Here is a 13,383-nt window from a genome sequence, read left to right as displayed (position 1 = left end):
GATCGCTTGTTCCCTCTGCCGGGCTTGGGTGCTCTCAGGAGTCCTCCTCTGTGTCGGCCCCAAAACCTGGAACTTGCTGCCGCTTGTTTGTCGATGTAGGATCGTTGTTGAAAGAATTATTCGCCTTTTGTTGCTCTTGGAAATGCAATCAATACTCTGGTATCACAGCGCACAGCTCTCAGGATTGCGCTGTCTCCTGTCATGGCCGCTCCAGACCCGTCGCCATCTTAGTCTAGTTTTGGAGGCTGGGAAATCCAAAGTCCAGGGAATATCTTTGATGAAGGCTTTCCTTGCTGATGGCTTCATCAGTACAGGGTATCACTTTGTGAGATGGCAGAAGCAGGGCCAGAAAGACCTTCTGCTTTTGGGTCGACCTTCTTCTGGGAGGCTATTCTCATCCGCATTAGACAGATCATGGAATTATCATGGGATCCAAATTGGATCTGGTTTCTTCTACTTAGCTGTCGTAACACTTTTGTATTCTTTGAAGTGTCTCAAAATTATACCGTTAATTTCTAAGGGTGCTGCAAGAGGCGGCTCCTCTGCGCTGGCAGCTCAGTGGGGAGGGCTCACTGGTCTTAATTAGTTCAAGGAATTGTTGTGATTGTTTTGTCTTCTTCCCCGCTCCCCACCCCACACCGTTTGTTTGTATATTGCAGCCTTTATGGAAAATGGTATGGAGGTTCCTCAAACAATTACAGATAGATCTACCATATGACCCAGCTATCCCACTGCTGGGAATATACCCAGAGGAATGGAAATCATCATGCCGAAGGGATACCTGTACTCCCATGTTTATTGTAGCTCTATTTATGATAGACAAGAGTTGGAACCAGCCCAAATGTCCATGATCAGATAAGTGGATAAGGAAACTGTGGTACATCTACACAATGGAATACTACTCCGCTATAAAAAAGAATGAAATACTACCATTCGCAGCAACATGGATGGACTTAGAAAAAATCATATTGAGTGAAATAAGTCAGGCACAAAAAGAGAAATACCACATGTTCTCACTTATTTATGGGAGCCTTCCTCATATTATGAAGTCTTGGTGGAAGGGGACAGAGGGCAAAAAAGAGAAAAGGAGAGCAGAAAGCTAAGGAGGCAATGTGGGCGTCTGCTAGAGCTTGACAAATATCTATCTAACTCATTTCCCAATATTGCTCTTTAACAGGTATGAAATCTTTCGCCTAAACAAGGAACGAGCATTGCAAAAACTTCCCAGAGCAAGTATTCTGATCATTCCATAAGTTCTGAAATACAAATATTCTTAAACTTCTCTTCATTTTCATCAGGGATCATCTGATCTCTTCCAAACCTAGTTTAAAAAAGAGATATAGTAGAGTTCTATCGCCATCTTGTGTTCTTTTATGATATTGCTACTGAAAACTTCAAAAGATCCTGAGCGGGGCTCCAGGTAAAATGCCAATGCCAGTCTTAGGGCTCATATTTTTCCTGCTTTTGCTAATTTTGGTCACTTTTTATGGGCTTCTGAATTTATCTGCATATTTTTAAAAGCATGGTGACCACATTGGGCACAATCCAGTCTATTATTGAAGTACTAAACCAAGGCTGGCCATGCCCAAAACCTTTCTGTCCCGCCAAGTGCCTGCTGAGGCAGTCTGTGACTTTTCACATTTTATAACAGCATCAATAGTTTTTATACTGAGTTCATTCTGGGTTCCTTTAGTCTAATGGAGTAATACATTAACTCAAATTGGAATTCTTAAGTTAATCATTGTCCTATTTCCTCAGCTCAGGGCCAGTCTCACTTCTCAGCAGTGCTTCCTTTTCCCCTTCTGTGGGAGGGAGAAGGGACAGGCTGGCACTGGGGGATAAGGCAAGTGCAGATCCAGGTGAATACTGCAGGGTAAGGGTGAAGCTCATAGGTCCTTCATGAACATGTCCATTTCCTGGCAGCTTCTAGTGTTGGCAACTGAGAACCCAACTTCAACTCCAAATAGAACTTAAGTGCAACCAGTTTACCTGCTTTTCTGTCTTGCTTATGGTCAAAGTCATCATTGACAATCCCTTAAATTCCTTATGCAACCAGTATTAAAGCACAGATTGCCAGTTCTTCTAATTCTTCACACAACTTTCTCTATGGCCCTAAATTATTTCATCAATTTTTTTCTCTAGTGTTTTCAACCTCAATCCCACCCCACCCACTGATGTTTGAAGATTTGTAGGAGCAGTTTTTGTGCAACCCAGTAAGTCAGGAGCTACACTGGCATTTAATGGTTGAGGGCCAGACATACCAAAAATCCTGCAGTGTGTAAGAAACTCTCTTAAAAAAACACTGTGCTATGCAATAGAAAACCACTACTATTCACTTGTCTGGTGTCTTGAATTATGCATAACTCTTCTTTATAAATGGCCAGTAACATACTTAAAATTACTCACATACTATTTCCATAGACCGTTACAGGATAGACTACATACTCACAAAGTAGAAAAAAGGCCAATAGTGTCCTCTGCTTCTGTTTAATAATATATATTTCTCTTCTTTTTACCTACATGAATTAATTGATTTTGAGTAACTTAAATGAATATATGGTGAGAGTCCACTGTATCTATTCTCCTTCCCTTTTCGTCAAGTAACTTTCTTTTTTTCTTTCTTTCTTTCTTTCTTTTTTTTTGGTGGTTGGCCATTATAAGGACTCCTACCCTTTTTAAAAGGCATTGTTCTTCACCTTGTTTTTTGACTTAATAATAATAATTCTTTGAGATTGTTCTATATTAGTACAAAGAACTCTCCCTCATTCTTTGTAATGACTACAGAATATCTCCTTTTGTGTAGATATCCTAGAATTTACTTAACCAGACTTTGTTGAAGGATTTAAAGCCAAAGAGTACAAACAAAAACAAATTAGAGATGATGAATCAAGGAAAAAAAAAAAAAAAAAAAAGCAATAAAGCCAAAGAGTAACATGATAAGATGCCCATTTACATCTTTCTGGCTATATGGCAGAGAATAGCTTAAAGGTTTTCAATAGTTTAAGTGAGAACACCAATGGGAGGATACTTGGTGAGCAATGACTTCTTTTTACTGTTGTTTTCTAATATTCCCCAGCAAGGCTAAGTCTTCACGGATAGAAGGAAGGAAGGAAAAAAGGAAGGAAGGCAGGAAGACATGCAGGCAAAGCTCTTTGAGAAATATGACATGCACAGAGAGAAAAAAGACGAAACAAAAATGTGTAGCTTAATAATTGATGACAAAGTAACTATCTATATAACTGTCACCCAGGTCAAGAAATTAAACATCACAAAGACTCTTTTATACCCCTTCTCAATATCTCCTGCCTCCCTTTCAAAAGCACACTATCCTGACTTTTATGATAATCACTTCCTTGTTTTTTCATTATAGTTTTATCACCTCATCTTGCATTCCTCAACATTTTATTTAGTTTCTCTATTTTTTGAACTTTATACAAATGGAATTATAGAGTATGTATTCTCTTGTATGTAGCTTCTTTCACTCAATGTCATGTTTATGAAATTCATCCATATGGTCACACTTTCATTGTTCATTTTGATTTCTGTGAAATAATCCATTGTTTTTATATACTATAATTTATCTGTTCTATTATTGGGGGATATTTGGGTTGTTCCCAGTTTGGAACTATTATGAATAATACTATGAACATTCTTGTGCATGTTTTCTGGTGCATATGTGCACATGTTTCTGTGGAGTATACACTAGGAGACCAAATGTCCCAGTTGGCCTAGTACTCACCCAGTTTTAGCAAAGTCCCAAATCTCCTCAAACCCCATCAGTACCAGACAAACTGGGATGGTTGATTCCCCAAGGGTAAAATTCTGGGTCAAAGAATATGCATATCTTCAACTTTAGGAGATAATGCCAAACCATTTTTCCAAAGTGATTCTTACAAATTTAATTTAGATGCTTTTGGATTTTCTTCATCCACAAGCATTTGGTCTATGGTAATTATAGTTGTATTTCTTTTTTTCTTCCCAATCCTTAATATAATTAAGTTGGGTGTGTGTGTGTGTGTGTGTGTGTGCATGTGTGTATGTGTATGTGTACTGCACAGGCTAGGACCACTACTACAATGCTAAACATATGGGTAGTTATGGTCATTATTGTCTCATTCACAATCTCAAAAGGAAAGCTTTCATTATTTCACCATTAAGTATGATGTTTGCCGTCGGGTTTTGTGGGTTTGCTTGTTTTTTTAATATCCTCTTTATCAGATCAAGGAAGTTCTATTTCTAGTTGCTAAGAACTTTTTCATTAATAAATACAGTACTCAATTTTATCAAATACACTTTCTGACTATCAAGATGGTCATATGATTATTCTCCTTTATTCTATTGATGTGGAACTTTACACTATTGATTTCCTAATGTTAAATCAACTTAACATTCCCACGTGTTAACTAGATCACCAATTTGTGATTTATTTCCTACTTTATATATTCCTAGATCTGGTTTGTTAATATTTTATTTAGGATTTTGCATTCATGTTCCTATGTTTTGCATGTATGTAATTTTCCCTTCTCAAAATGTCTTTGACAGGTTTTGGTAACAAGATCACGCTGGCCTCATAAAATGACTTAGGGAGTATTCGCATCTCTTTCTATTTTTTGGAAAAGTTTGTGAAAGATTGGTATTATTCTTTCTGTAAATGCTTGGACGAATTTCTAAATAAAACCATCTGGGCCTAAAATCTTTATGGAAATTTTCTAAATTAAACATTCCATAACTGTAGATTCACATATAGTTGTAAGAAATAGTACAAAGAGACCTCTTGTTTACTCAGCCAGCTCCCCCTGATGGGAACATCTGTATGATTCTCAACTAGGATATCAACATTGATACAGTCAAGATACAGAACATTCTATCACAACAACGGTCCCTACTGTCGCCCTTTTATGGCCACACCTCCCACCTTCATGTCTTTACATAATCTGGAGCAACCTACCATTAATTTGTTCATTGTTTCTGTAATTTTGTTTCTTCAAGAATGCTGTACAAATGGAATCACATGGTATGTAACTTTCAGGGATTGGCTTTTTTCACTTAGCAAAATTGTCAGGAGGTCCATCCAGGTTGTTGTGTATATCAATGACTCAGTCCTTTTTATTGCTGAATAGTGTTCCATAGCATGGATTAATTTAATTATTCACCCTTTGAAAGATATCTAGGCCAATTCCAGTCTTTGGCTAGTATGAATAAAGCTGCTAGGAACATCAGTATACAGGTTTTTGTTTAAATAAAAGTTTTCATTTCTCTAGGATAAATGCCCAAGAGTGCTATTACTAGATCGTATGATCATTGCATGTTTACTTTTATAAGAAACTGCCAAATTGTTTTCTAGAATGACTGTACCATTTTACATTCCCACCAGCAAAGTATGAGTGATAGTTTCTCAGCTTTGCCAGCATTTGGTGTTTTCAAGATTTTTTATTTTAGTCATTAAAATATGTATATAGTGATACCCCACTGTGGGTTTAAATTGCATTTCCCTAATGGCTAATGATGTTACCATCTTTTCCATGTACTTATTTGCTACCTTTGCCACCTTTGTTGGAATGATTCTTGATGTCTTGTCCATTTTCTAATTTGATTTTTTTTAACTATTGAGTATTTTTAATTTTTAAATTTTTTTTTAGCTATTGAGTTTTGAGAGTTCTTGATATATTCTAAATACTAGTTCTTTGTCAGATATGCAGTTTGCAAATGTTTTCTCCCACTCTGTAGTAGCTTGTCTTTCATCCTCTTAACAGGGTTTTTTTGCAGAGCCTGTTTTTAATTTTGATAGACTCCAATTTATCAGTGTTTCCTTTTATAGATTATGCTTTTGGTGTTAAGTCTAAGAACTTTTTGCCTACCCCTAGATCCCAAACATTTTCTTTTTATTCCTAAAACTTTTATAGTTTCACATTTTACATTTAAGTCTGTGATCCATTTTGAGTTAATTTTTATATAAGATGTAAGATTTAGGCCAAAGTTCGTATTTTTGCCAGTGGATATCCAATTGCTTTAGTACCATTTGTTGGAAAAACTATTTTTCTTCCATTGAATTGCTTTTGCACCTTTGTCAAAGATCAGTGGGACATATTTGTGTGGAACTATATCTGGGTTCTCTATTCTGTTCCATTGATCTATGTGTCTATCCTTCTGTCAATACTACACAGTCCTGATTTCTATAGCTGTATAGTAAGTCTTCAGATCAGGTAGCCTGATTCTTCCCATTTTATTCTTCTTTCCCAAATTTGTTTTTGCTATTCTAGTTACTTTGCATTTCTATACAAATTTTAAAGTAATCTTGTCTGTATCAACAAAAAATATTACTGGGATTTTGATAGGAATGGCATAAAATCGAAATATCAAACTCGGGAGAACTGACATCTTGGCTGTATAGAGTTTTCCAATCCACAGTATTTCTCTCCATTTATTTATATCTCTAATTTCTTTCATCAGTTAACTATATTCACCATGCTATGCAATACATTTCAAAAAAACCCTTATTCTTCCTAAGTGATATTCTGTACACTTTGACCATCATCTCCCCATTCCCACCACTCCCCAGCCTCTACTAATGATGCAGTTTGGATGTGTTGTCCCCTCCAAAACTCACGTGGAAATTTGATCTCCAATGTGGCAGTGTTGGAAACTGACTGAGTCATGGGGGCAGATACCTCATGAATGGATTAATGCTCTCCCTAGGGCAGGGGGGATTAATGAGTGAGTTCTCACTCTATCAGTTCCAGCGAGAGCTGGTTGTCTTAAAAAGACCCTGGCACCTCTCTCTCTCTCTCTCTCTCTCTCTCTCTCTTCCTTCCTCTCACCATGTGATCTGCTTGTACCCACCAGCTGCCTGTCACTTTTCCACCATGAGTAGAAGCAGCCTGAGGCCCATGCAGCTGTCCCAGAATCATAAGCCAAATAAACCTCTTTCCTTTATAAATTACCCAGTCTCAGGTAATTCTGTTATAGTAACACAAAACGGACTAATACAGAAAATTGGTACCAAGGAGTGGGATGTTGCTATATGGATACCTGAAAATGTGGATGCATCTTTGGAACTGGGTAATGGGCAAAGGTTGGAGGAGTTTGGAGGAATTAGAAGAAGAGAAAAAGACGAGGAAAAGTTTGGAATGTCTTAGAGACTTATGTGGTGGTGAGCAGAATGCTGATAGAAATGCGGACAGTAAAGGCCATGCAGATGATGAGGTCTCAGATAGAAATGAGGAACTTACTGGGAATTGGACAAAAGATCACCCTTGCTACACCATAGCAAGGAACCTGGCTGCATTGTGTCCATGCCCATGGACTTTGTGGAAGTTGGAACTTAAGAGTTGCGAACCAGATCATTTGGCCAAAGAAATTTCTAAGTAGCAAAGCAGTAAGGAAGCTGCATGGTTACTTTTAAGAGCATGTCTTGAGTTATGGAGGCAAAGACATGATGTAAAGCCAGAATTTAAAAGGGAAGCAGAGTGTAAAGGTTTGGAAACTTTGCAGCCTGGCCATGTGGTAAAGAAGCAGAGAGTCAGAGAACAATGCAAGAGTGAGGCAGATAAACTGGTTGCTACAGACATTATCTTGGCAGTGAGGCAGCCAGATGCTAATAGCAGAGAAAATGAGAGGAAAGCCCTGCAGGCATTTCAGAATTCTAGAAGGGTGCCCCACCCATCACAGACCCTGAGGCCTAGAAGGACTGAGTTATCCTGGAGGACAGACCTGGGGCGCAGCTGCCCTCGGGAACCTGCTCCCTGCATCCCAGCTGCTTCAGCTAGAGCGGCCCCAAGTGTGGTTCATGCAGCAGCCCTGGAGAGTAGGGGCCTGAAACCTTGATGGCGTCCACATTGTGTTAAGTCTGCAGGCTGGCAGGACATGAGAGCAGTGGAGGCGTGGCAGCCTCAACCCAGATTCCAGAGGATGTATGGAAAAACCTGGGGGCCCAAGCAGAGACCTGCCACAGGGGTGAAGCTACTGCAGAGGCCATCTACTAGAGCAACGTCAAGCAGGAAAGTGGGATCCGAGCCCCCACAGAGAGCCCCCACCAGGGAAATGTCTAGTACAGCCAATGCAGCAGGGCTGCCACCAGGACCCCAGAACTTTGGGGCCACTGGTAACATGCAATGCAGGCCTGGAAAAGCCACAGGCACCAGCATGGCCCACTGGGCTGTGCCTGGCAGAGCTGTGGGAATGAGGCTGCCTGATGCTTTGGGGGCCCAGATGCCCAATTGTGCCCAGAATGTGGGACTTGGAGTCAAAGAACATTATTTTGGAGCTTTAAGACATAATGTCTGCCCTGCTGGGTTTCAGACTTGTTCGGGGCCTGTTTTTCCTTTCTTCTGGCCTATTCCTCCCTTTTGGAATGGGAATGTGTACCCCAATGTCTGTTCCACCATTATATCTTGGCAGTAGATAAATTTGGTTTTGTTTTTCAGGTTCACAGCTGGAAGGACTTTTGCTTTTGGTCACAGATGAGACTTTGGACTTTTAAGTTGGTGCTGGAGCAAGCTAAGACTTTTCGGACTGTTGGGATAGAATGACTGTATTTTATATGTGAAAGTGACATGAGTTTTGGGGGGGCAGGGGCAGAATGATGGAGTTTGGATGTGTTGTCCTCTCTAAAACTCATGTGGAAATTTGATCTCCAATGTGGCAGTGTTGGAAACTGATTGAGTCATGGGGGTGGATCCCTCATGAATGGATTAATGCTCTCCCTGGGGGTGGGGGGATTAATGAGTGAGTTCTCACTCTATTAGTTCCGACAAGAGCTGGCTGCTTAATAGACCATGGCACCTCCTCTCTCTCTCTCTTCTCTCTCTTGCTTCCTCTCTCACCATGTGATCTGCTTGAACCCGCCGGCTGCCTGCCGCTTTTCCGCCATGAGTAGAAGCAGCCTGAGGCCCATGCCAGATGCAGCTTTCCCAGAACAGTAAGTCAAATAAACCTCTTTTCCTTATAAATTACCCAGTCTCAGGTAATTCTGTTATAGCAACACAAAACGAGCTAAAACGACTATCTTTCTACTCTTTGCTTCTATGGAACTGATTGTTTTTGATTACACATGCAGTATTTGTCTTTCCATGCCTAACTTATTTCACACAGCACTATGTTCTCCAATTCCATCCATGCCGTAGCAAATGATAGAATTTCCTTGGTTTTTAAGGCTAAATAGTATTCCATGGTGAATATACACCAAATTTTCTTTATCCATTCATCTATTGATGGACACTTGCTCTCTACCAAATTAAGAAAGTTCTCTCTATTTTTTTAAAAAGCTTTTATCATAAATGTGTCTTAAATTTTGTCAAATGCTTTTTCTATATTATCTAATATGACAATGTGATTATTCTTTTTTACCCTGTTAATATGATGGATTACATTAATTAATTTCCAAATAATAAAACTACCTTGCATCCCAGAATAAGCCCTACTTGGTCATGGTGTATTCTTTTTATACCTTGGTGAATTCTATTTGTTAATATTTTGTAAATGATTTTTGAATCTATATTAATGAGGGATATTGGTCTTTGCTCTCTTTTTTTTTTGTATTCTTGGATTTGGCATCAGAATAATACTAGCTTCATAAAATTAATTGGAGGGGGAAAAAACACATGATTATCTCAATCAATGCAGAAAAAGTAATTGACAAAATTCATCATCCTTTCTTGATAAAAACACCCAACAAAGTAGGAATAGAAGGAAAGTGCCTCAACATAATAAAGGCCATATATGAAAAACCCACAGCTAACATCACATTTAATGGTGAAAGACAGAAAGCTTTCTCTCAAAGATCAGGAAAAATACAAGGATGTTCACTTTTGCCACTTCTATTTAACACAGTATTAGAAGTTCTGGCCTGAGCAATTAGGCAAGAAAGGGCCGGCCTGTGGCTCACTCGGGAGAGTGTGGTGCTGATAACACCAAGGCCACGGGTTCGGATCCTATATAGGGATGGCCGGTTCGCTCACTGGCTGAGCGTGGTGTTGACAACACCAAGCCAAGGGTTGAGATCCCCTTACCGGTCATCTAAAAAAAAAAAAAAAAAAAAAAAAATTAGGCAAGAAAAAGAAATGAAAGGAATCCAAACAGGATGGGAAGAAACAAAATGATCTCTATTCACAGATGACATAATCTTATATAGAGAAAACCCTAAAGATTACACACACACACACAAAACCCTGTTAGAACTAAAAAACAAATTCAGCAACGTTCCAGGATAAAAAACCAACACACAAAAATCTGTTGTGTTTCTTTTTTGTGTGTGTGTGGCTGGCTGATATGTGGATCCAAACCTGTAAACTGGGGGTTATATGCCTGTGCTCTAACCAACTGAGCAAACCAGACAGCCCCCAAATCAGTTGTGTTTCTATACACTAACAATGAACAGTCTGAAAAGGAAATGAAGAAAATGGTTCCATTTATAGCATCAAAAAGAATAAAATACTTAGTAGGAATTAGTTACTCTTAATCCTTCCTCTATTTTGGAGGGGGAGAGGGTGATCTACTCTGTGTTCACCTTCTGTATTTGTAACTACAGCAATGTGTGAAAAAAGTTAGGATGCAGACTGCTACGATCTACAGATTCAATGCAACTCCTATCAAAAATCCCAATGATGTTTTTGCAGAAGTAGAAAAACCCATGTTAAAATTCATATGGAATCTCAAGGGACCCTGAATAGCTAAAACAATCTTGACAACAAAGTGAACAGACAAACCTACAGAATGGGCAAAAGTGTTTGCAAGCTCCCCATCAGACAAGGGGTTAATATGTAGAGTATATAAAGAGCTTAAACAACTCAACAGCAAAAAAACCCACAAATAACCCAATTAAAAAATGGGCAAAGGATTTGAACAAACATTTCTCAAAAGAAGATACACAAAAGGCCAGCAGGCACATGAAAAAATGCCTAACATCACTCATCATCAGGGAAATGCAAATTAAATCCATGATGAGATATCGTCTCACCCAATAAGAATGGCTACTATCAATATGACAAAAAATAACAAATGTCAGTGCGGATGCAGAGAAAAAGGAACTCTCCTTAATTGCTGGTGGTAGTGTAAATTATTACAGCCACTATGCAAAACAGTATGGCGGTTCCTCAGAAAACTAAAAATGGATCTACCCTTCAACTAAGCTATCCCACTACTGGGTATATACCCAAAGGAAATGAAATCAACATAACAAAAAGACATCTGCACTCCCATGTTCTTGGCTATTCACAATAGCCAAGAGATGCAATCAACATAAATGTCCATCAATGGATGAATGTATTAAACTGTGGCTTTTATACACACACACACACACACACACACACACACACACACACACACACTGGAATACTACTCAGTTATTTAAAAAAATGATAATGATATCTTATTATTTGCAGCAACATGGATGGAAGTGGAAACCATCATGTTAAGAGAAGTCAGGCACAAAAAGACAAATAGAGCATGATCTCACTCATACGTGGAATCTTTAAAAGAAAAAAAAAGTGGTTCTCATAGAAGTAGAGAACAGAATACCAGGTGGGGAGCAGTAGAGAGGAAAAGTGGTAGACTAATGGGTACAAAACTATGCTATCTACCCTAAGTGAATCATTGTGCATTAGATGCATGTATTGAAACAACATACTGTACTCCACAAATATATACAATAAATGTTAAAATATTTTGAAAAATAAAATAAAATAAAACAATATTGAAAAAGAAAAAAGTTGGAAGACTCACACTTCCTCATTTTAAAACTTACTACAAAGCTATAGTAATCAAAAACAGCCTAGCCAGTTAGCATAGTTAGTTAGAGCATGGTACTGTTAATACCAAGGTCCAGAGTTTGATCCCTGTAGCCACCAGCCACAATTAAAAAAAAGGTATGGGGGCCAGCCTGGTGGCACACTGCTACAGTGCACCGCTTGGGAGCGCGGCGGCGCTCCCGCCGAGGGTTCGGATCCCACATACAGACCGTCCGCTCACTGGCTGAGCGAGGTGCGGGTGCAAGACCAAGGGTTGCGATCCCGTTGCCGGTCCTGGTCCGGTACGGGCGCGACACTGAGGGTTGCGATCCGTTGCCGGTCACGAAAAAAGACAAAAAAAGGAAAAAAAAAAAAAAACAAAACCGTATGATACTGGCATAATGACAGACATACATAACCTAGCTGTTTAGCTCATTGGTTACAGCATGGTACTGACAACGTCAAGGTCCAGGGTTTGATCCCTGTACCAGCCAGCCAAAAAAAACCCAAAACAGACATACAGACCAATGGAATAGAAGACAGAGCCCCCAAATAAACCCTCACATGCAAGGAAATTCATGGAAAAATAGAATTAAAAGATAATACAAATCTCCCATGAACTTTTTGATGTACTTTTGCATATGGTCAAATGATTTTCAAAAAGGGTGTAAAGATCATTCAGTGGGAAAGGACAGTCTTTTCCACAAATGGTGCTATTAAAACTAGATATCCACATGCAAAAGAATACAGTTAGACCTTTACCTTATACCACGTACAAAAACTAATTTGAAATGGATCAAAGACTTAAACATAAGAGCTAAAACTATAAAACTCTTAGAAGAAAGCATAGGGCAAAAGCTTCATGACACTAGATTTGGCAAAGATTTCTTGGCTATAACACCAAAAGCATAGGCAATAAAAGAAAAAAATACATAAATTAGATATTATCAAAATTAAAAACTTTTTCTCTCTTATTTACTTATTTATTTTTTACTTGCAGTAAGGATTACTATTAAGTTGCTCTAACTGGACCAGAGACCCTTGTAATGCTAGTGGAAAAACTTGGCCCTCATGTAGCATGCCACCTACACTTGTGAGTTCAACAGCCAGTCATCGGCCTCAACTCCAAGCTCTAACGATGTGGACAAAATTAAAAATTTTTTTGCATCAATTGACTGTATAAACAGAATGAAAAGGCAACCTACAGAATGGGAGAAAATATTTGCAAATTGTATATCTGATAAGGGATTAATATTCAGAATATATAAAGAATTCCTACAACTAAAAAACAAACAAAAAAAACCCAAACACCCCAATTAAAAAATGGGTATAGGACTTGAATAGCTATTCCTTCATATTCAGATGACCGATAAGCACATGAAAAGATACTCAGCTTCACTAATCATTAAAAAAATGCATATCAAGACCCTAATGATAGACGACTGGATAAGGAAAACGTGGTATACATACACAATGGAATAATACTCAGCCATAAAAAAGAGTGAAATTCTGACATTTACAGCAACACAGATGAGCTTGGAGAAAATTATGTTAAGTGAAATAAGCCAGACACAGAAAGAGAAATACCGCATGTCCTCACTCATAAGTGGGAGGGAGGGAGGGAGGGAGGGAGGAGGGGAAAGAGAGAGAGAGAGAGAGA

The sequence above is a fragment of the Galeopterus variegatus genome, unplaced genomic scaffold (assembly GCF_000696425.1).
Source record: "Galeopterus variegatus unplaced genomic scaffold, G_variegatus-3.0.2 Scaffold1820, whole genome shotgun sequence".
In the NCBI taxonomy this organism is placed as follows: Eukaryota; Metazoa; Chordata; class Mammalia; order Dermoptera; family Cynocephalidae; genus Galeopterus; species Galeopterus variegatus.
The sequence above is the reverse complement of the archived record's forward strand: the minus strand, read 5'-3'. Positions refer to the sequence as shown.